The sequence below is a fragment of the Podarcis tiliguerta genome (assembly GCF_965153285.1).
Source record: "Podarcis tiliguerta genome assembly, chromosome: 5".
NCBI classification, from domain to species: domain Eukaryota; kingdom Metazoa; phylum Chordata; class Lepidosauria; order Squamata; family Lacertidae; genus Podarcis; species Podarcis tiliguerta.
The window spans coordinates 2,763,397-2,770,691 of NC_139538.1; the positions used below are offsets into that span (position 1 = coordinate 2,763,397).

Consider the following 7,295-nt stretch of genomic DNA (forward strand, 5'->3'; position numbering starts at 1 on the left):
CAAACGGGGAGCCACTGCAGAAAAGGCCCCGTTCTCATGTTGCCCCCCCCCCCGGACCTCTTGTGGAGGGGGCACACAAAGACTTAACATTTTGGAAAACTTTCTGCTTGCCATGGAATGGACTTCCTCTGAAGGTGGTGGCCTCTCCTTGGAGATTTTTAAAGAGAGGTTGAGTGGCTATCTGTCAGAGATTTTAGAGCTGTGATTCCTGCATTGCAGGGGGTTGGACTAGATGACCCTTGGGTATCCATTCCAACACTACAATTTCTCCGATGAAAATGGGGACATCCCATTCCATGATGATAATTTTACTATTTATACCCCACACATCTCACTAGGTTGCCCCAGCCACACTGGGCAGCTTCCAACAGATATAAAAACCTTCTTCTTCTTCTTCTTTGGCAGTCCCTCATAGCTGAGTAAGATTGTCTTCCATAAACACGGTCTTAACAATGAGTCTGTAAGTGACTGTGGAGGCCAATTCTGGATCCACACGTCCTTCCACAGTGGGGACATTGGTTTTCGGGCGGGAGTTGATCACAGTGTGGATTTGCCAAGTGTGCCTTCCTCTTAGCACGTTTCTCCCTTGCGTCCTGAGTTCAAGTGTCTTCAAAGCCCATGACAGCTTTGGTAAAGGCTGTTCTCCAACTGGAGTGCTCACAGGCCAGTGTTTCCCAGTTGTTGGTGTTTATACTACATTTTTAAAGATTTGCCTTGAGACAGTCTTTAAACCTCTTTTGTTGACCACCAGCATTACGCTTTCCATTTTTAAGTTCGGAATAGAGTAGTTGCTTTGGAAGACAATAATCAGGCATCTGCACAACATGACCAGTCCAACGAAGTTGATGTTGAAGAATCATTGCTTCAACATGGGTGATCTTTGCTTCTTCCAGGACACTGATATTAGTTCACCTGTCTTCCCAAGTGATGTGTAAAATTTATCATGTTGATGGAATCTTTCGAGGAGTTGGAGATGGCGTTTATAAATGATCCACATTTCACAAGCATACAGTAAGGTTGGTAGTACAATAGCTTTGTAAATGAGTATTTTGGTTTCCCTGTGAATGTCCCCATCCTCAAACACTCTACCCTTCATTCGGGAGAAAGCAGCACTCACATAATAAGACATTAAATATCCCTATACAGGATTGCCTTCAGATGGCTCGGGGGTTGGATAACTCCATCCCCTCCAACATTTTCCCAATGAAAATAGGGACACCCTAAGGAAAAGTGGGAGATTCCAGGATCAAATCAGAAACTGGGACGGCTTCTCTAAATCAGGGACATCTTGGAGGGCCTGAAATATAGGATTCCACGATGTCTTGTGGCAGTGAATCCTATACATTAACTTAAGGTTACCAGATTTTTTTCAATGAATCTGGGGACACTTTAAATACATACATACATACATACATACATACATAATACTACACGTTCGAGATGTTGATGATGCAGCAATGGCGGTGGCAGAGGGAAGAGAGGTTTCACACTGCCTTTCGGAGCAGCCCCATCCCAACTCCTACTTGCGTGTAAGCAGGAGAGGGCGGGGATCCCTCAGCTGGGAAGGGAGGCTTCCCGTTGCCTATCTGAGAGATCCCTGCCCCCTCCTGCTTGCACGCAAGCTCTGATACAGTGTGGTCTCCCTTCACAGCTGAGAGATCTCCACGCAGCTCCTGCTTGCACACAAGTAGGAGTTGGGAGGCTGCTCCAATAAGCAGCATGAAGCCTCCCTTCACAGCTTAGTTGCTGGGGTCAGGGAAGGTGGAGGCAGCCTGGAAGCTGCATCTTTGAGTCCCTGCTCCACCATCATATGGCGACTTCCGAGCAGCTCCTGATGCCAGCCAGAGCCAACTGCTCCTGGCTGCTGAGAGACTGCCGCTGCTGCATTTCCCGGGGACATTAGATGAAATCCGGGGACATTCCGGGGATGGAATTTGTCCGGGGACTTATTCACAAATCCAGGGACTGTCCCTGGGAAACGGGGACGTCTGGTAACCCTACATTACCTATGCCTTGTTGTCAGAAACGAGGCTGATCTGCACAAAGCAGTTTCATTCATATAAATATATTTCCATGTGATTAACTGCACCTGTTCTCTGCTCGGAGCTTGGACCAGATTGTGTGGATTTAATCGTGCAGAGGAGCTGGCGATGCGTTTGGTGGGTGAGTGATCCTTTTGCACTGTGGAACTTTTAGCGGGGGGGGGGTAGCTGAGAAAGTTCTAAGCCAAAGTAGAACCCAGCTGAAATGAAGGTGGCGATTTGTCCCCATGCACCCACCCTTTAGCCACCGTGGGGGGGGGGGGGGGAGAAAGAAAAACGCTGTGAACTTCAATTTTGCCTGGAAAGCTATCAAAGAGACCCAGCATATCATCTCACCCGCCCACCCCTGCCTGGATGACAGCCATCTTGCTTCAAACCAGCTGTAGCTTTGCATCTTCTTCAAAGGCATCTCCACCAAAGGCACATTACAGCAATAAAAGGCAGGAGCTTACACAGACATGCTGTAGATTAAACACCCTCATCTGCCCCCTCCGCATTCCCTGAACCCGGGCCAAGATGCCTCCTGGTTCTCATCAAGACCTGGAGGTAGATCCAGCAGCACGGCAGACTCCCGCATGGGTACCAGGGCCGGATTTAGGTTTGATGAGGCCCTAAGCTCCTGAAGGTAATGGGGCCCTTTATATGTCCAGCTGTCCTTTGTCAACAACAAACTGTCGCTGTTTCTTCGGTTAAATATATGCTATATGGTAATTGATGGACCTCATAGGTATCTCAAGCCATTTGCACATAGCAAATGATGTATTTTATCAAAGTAATTGATGAAGAAATGAGCAAACCAGTGATATTTTAGGGAGCAGGCTAGCAGACAAGGCGCATGACTTACACCATAGGAGCTGACACAACACAAAACACTGTTGCTGGATGTAGGTTTTATTTTATTGTTTTTATCTTCTATTTTGGAAATGTACATCCAGTTTTGTTTCCTTTAAATTTTAGCTTTGGGCCCCAAGAGAGTGGAGCCCTAAGCTAGAGCTTGTTTAGGTTATACAATCCGGCAAGGATGGGTACACTGTGATGACAAACAGCAGGTGTGCTCCACCTGTTAGAATTCCTGCTCCTTGATTGCAGTCATGGGATTGTTGTCTATCCCATGATGGTGTATGTTTTGATTCCACAGCGTGGGAAGTGACGGAGACAGGATGTTTGTGTTCCTGTGTTCCGTGAAGTGGGACTATTGTCCTTTGTTCTTTCTCTCTTTGCTGTCTGATGCTAGAGAGAGAGGGAGCCATGTTGCAGTGCTCTGTGTGTGTTTAGATGTAAATAAAGTAGATTATCCAAAATGCTGAGTTGCTGAGGTCTGTTACGCATGATGCGCAAACTCTGTGGATCCCTAAGTGTGCCAGTGTCGGTTGGCATTGGTCGCTGTGATGTTCTGGCTGAAGAAAGCTTAGGAAGAGCCTGAACGATGGACCAGGAGGGAGGGAACATGCCAGTTGGGCATGTGTCTCTGCCAGGGTCCTACTCGAGTGTAGGACAAGCTCCTGACACCACCTTCCTTCACGTAATGTTTAGCTGGGTAAGAAGAACATAGGAATAGCCTGCTAGATTAGACCACCAGCCCATCGAGTCCAGCACTGGTATAGCCAGGATTTTTTTTGGGGGGGGGCAGAACCAATGCGATTGGTCAGTTAGTTACCAGTATTTCTCTCTCTTTTCTTTCTTGTTGTATATAATTTTTATTAAGTTTTCTATTTTACAATATAAAATATTCATTAAACAACCTTAAAATGTCAATGACTTCCCTTCTTCTCTTTCCACGGTTGAGTCTGCATATCATAAATCCCTGCATATTTTACATAAACTAAACCATTCAGTATTCCATTAATACATCCATCAAGACTTGTTTACACTGTTGCATTTATCTTAATGCTGCCAACGTTTTCAAATGTACACAAACCCCCATATATCCAGCAAACATTTTCCAGTCTTCTTTAAATGTATCTATCGATGGTATCTGACACCGAGTAAACTGGCAAAAATGTATAAAACTAAGTCAAATAAGTGTTGGATATGTAAAGAGAAAGAAGGTTTTTTTATATATATATGCGGTAGTCTTGTAGGAAGGTTAAAGCTTACTGGGAAATGATATACAGTGGTGCCTCGCAAGACGAAATTAATCCGTTCCACGAGTCTCTTCGTCTAGCGGTTTTTTCGTCTTGCGAAGCAACCCTATTAGCGGATTAGCGCTATTAGCGGTTTAGCGGCTATTAGCAGCTATTAGCGGCTATTAAAGGCTTAAGGGATTAGCGGATTAGCTGCTAAAAGGCTATTAGCAGCTTAGCGCCTTAGAAAAAGGGGGTGGGGAGCAAAAAAAACACTCAAGAATCGCAAGACATTTTCGTCTTGCGAAGCAAGCCCATAGGGAAATTCGTCCTGCGAAGCACCTCTGAAAACAGAAAACCCTTCCGTCTAGCGGGTTTTCCGTCTTGCGAGGCATTCGTCTTGCGGGGCACCACTGTATAATGAAAGGGAAAGGATGTTTAAAATAACATTTGTAAAAACAAACAAACCAGGAGCCTTTCTCTTGGGAATTATAGGGATAGAACTACCTAAATTGTATCGAAATTTATTCATGTATGTGACTACAGCAAGGACTCTCCTCCCTGGAAGAGAGGGGAGTGGTTGTGGGCGGGAGCCCGAGCACCGCCCCTAGCAGGGGGCGTCAGCCCCCTGCCTTCCTAGTTCACCTGGCTGGCGCCCCGCCCACCGGCCGGCACCCAATCGGGTGCCGCCGGGGGGCGTGTTCTTCTAACCTTAACTCAGAGTGCCAGCCTTCCCCTGGCCTCTTTTCTCTTCGTCTCGTCGAGAGTCACCCACCCTCCACTCCCTTTAGCTCAGGGTCTTGGCCTTGCTATGGACCTTAGGTTGGTCGCCCTGGTTAGTCGGGGGGCCTGGTAGGAATTTTTCCGCATGGCAGTAGGCCATGAGGTTTTTTCGCCTACCTCGTAGCAATCGTCACAACTTTGTGGTATTGGTGGGTAGGTTAGGCATTGGATTATTGCGTTGTGGTGTGTTGGAAGGCTAGGTGTGGCCATCGCCTAAGCCTTCAATTTTGGGTATTCCGTTAAAGGAATCTGGCGGTCGTGTATTCTGTCCGATGCCTGCTTGGCGGGAGGCCATGGCACGACCCTCGGTGACATCAGGGGAGAGCTTATAGTTGTATTAGCATCAACAGGCTCCGCCCACTGGTGATTCAACCCCTGTGGTGGACATCCAATGCCTAAGCCAATACCTTTTCACTGCTGTAACCAATAAAGTTGTGGCCTTTTCACGCCCATAAACCATATATCACGTGTCCTTCTGTATTCTTTTCTACGGCGCGGGGGTCGGGCCCTCGAACCACAACAAGAGTGTTACCTGCCCAAAAATTGAAAGAAGAAGTCCCGGCAAAGGAAGATTGGATGCAAAAACTTAATGGAATATGCAGAAATGGTGAAACTCACCGGAAGAATAAGAAATCAAGACAAACGTCTTATAGAGGAATGGAAACGGTTTATTGACTCTGTCCTGCATGGAGGGGTTACTTTTTTCTCTCTGTCCTGAATCTTCACTGAATGTTCATGAGTTCCAGGAATACGAGATATTCCATGAATACTTCTGTAAACTTCTATCATGTCCTCTCTCCCTCGCCTTTTCTCTAAATAAAAGCTCCCAAAAGCTGCAAGCTTCCTCCATAGGGAAGTCGCTCCATCACCTGGGTGATTTTGGTTGCCCTTCTCTGAACCTTCTCAAAATATCCATTTTGAGGTGAGGTGACCAGATTTCGTTTTGGATAGAGAAACTGGTGCTGATGGTGCTTCAGTTAGAGTAAGACGAGAAGGGCCAAAGCAGTAATCCAGTCTGCAGAGGTGATATTTGAAGGTACAGTGGTGCCTCGCAAGACGAAATTAATTCGTTCCGCGAGTCTCTTCGTCTAGCGGTTTTTTCGTCTTGCGAAGCAACCCTATTAGCGGATTAGCGGATTAGCGGTTTAGCGGCTATTAGCGGCTATTAGCGGCTATTAAAGGCTTAAGGGATTAGCGGATTAGCTGCTAAAAGGCTATTAGCGGTTTAGCGGCTTAGAAAAAGGGGGTGGGGACCGAAAAAAAATCTCAAGACTCGCAAGACATTTTCGTCTTGCGAAGCAAGCCCATAGGGAAATTCGTCCTGCGAAGCGCATCGAAAAATGGAAAACCCTTTCGTCTAGCGGGTTTTCCGTCTTGCAAAGCATTCGTCTTGCGGGGCACCACTGTACCTTATACTGAGTCAGACCATTGGTCCACCTAGCCCCTGTTTGCCAATTTGATTGGCAGTGGATCTCAGCAAGGGGTCAGGTCTCGGGATGTGGGAAGGGGTCTTTCCTGTAACCAGATCATCCCAGCCAGAGAGGCCAGAAATTAAACCTGAGACCTTTTCACGCACAAGGTGCTTGTCCTACGAGCGAGTCGTTCAGTTTAGTGCCTCTGCGTTGAAAGACTGGAAGGCGTTCTAGACTGCAGTCCTCAGATGACCCTGGTCTGATCCAGGCCAGGAAATTCATAGAATCACAATTTTCTGCCAGTGTAATTTTTGGTTTACTTTGCAGAAACGTGAGGATCACAGCTAGATAAATGCTAAGCATTCTGCTTTTGCAAAATCTCCTTTTGCGTAATTCTTCAGGTTCCAGATGGGCTCTCCTCTTTTGCATCTCGTCATCCCACTTCCCCCTCGTCACCAGCAAAAGTAGGAAGCCCTCTGTTCTCTTCCAGTATTCTTCTTCCCCTCTAGAGAAAGGGGCATTTCACAAGATTTTTGGTCTGTTTCCGAACTTAGCCAAGTTCCTTTTTGCTTTCTAGTCTTCTTTTTTCCCCCACTCAAACTTTCAAGTGCATAAACAACCGTTCAGGCTGCTTCGCCGAGGACTTCAAAGTCTGCCTGAATATAAAGCCAGTTAAGACATGGCAGTCTACCTGTATACGTGCAGTTTAGAAATGTCAGTGCGCATGCAGAGTACTGCTAAAAAAAAATAAAAAACCTTGCTCCGTTAGTGCGAGGAATTATTTATATAGATTATTTCTATGGCCCTCTGTTGTGCAAGCCACGGGGAGGTTTACAAAAAGACAAATAGGTTTTAAAATGTAAAATAATAATAATAATAATAAATTCCATAAAACATCAAATCACCAAATAACAACGACTAATAGAATTGGAAGGTTTCCCCAAGGGTTTTCTAGTCCAACCCCCTGCAATGCAGGAAGGCTAACTAAAGCATCC

At 46.3% G+C, this 7,295-nt stretch overlaps 1 long non-coding RNA gene across 1 annotated transcript; it reads left to right on the top strand.

Moving 5' to 3' along the window:
* The first annotated feature begins 3,155 nt into the window (after nucleotides 1-3,155).
* Nucleotides 3,156-3,343, top strand: LOC310677627. Its single transcript, XR_014511345.1, has 2 exons — nucleotides 3,156-3,246; nucleotides 3,277-3,343. It is a non-coding gene; the product is annotated as an uncharacterized lncRNA (long non-coding RNA).
* Nucleotides 3,344-7,295: the final 3,952 nt, after the last annotated feature.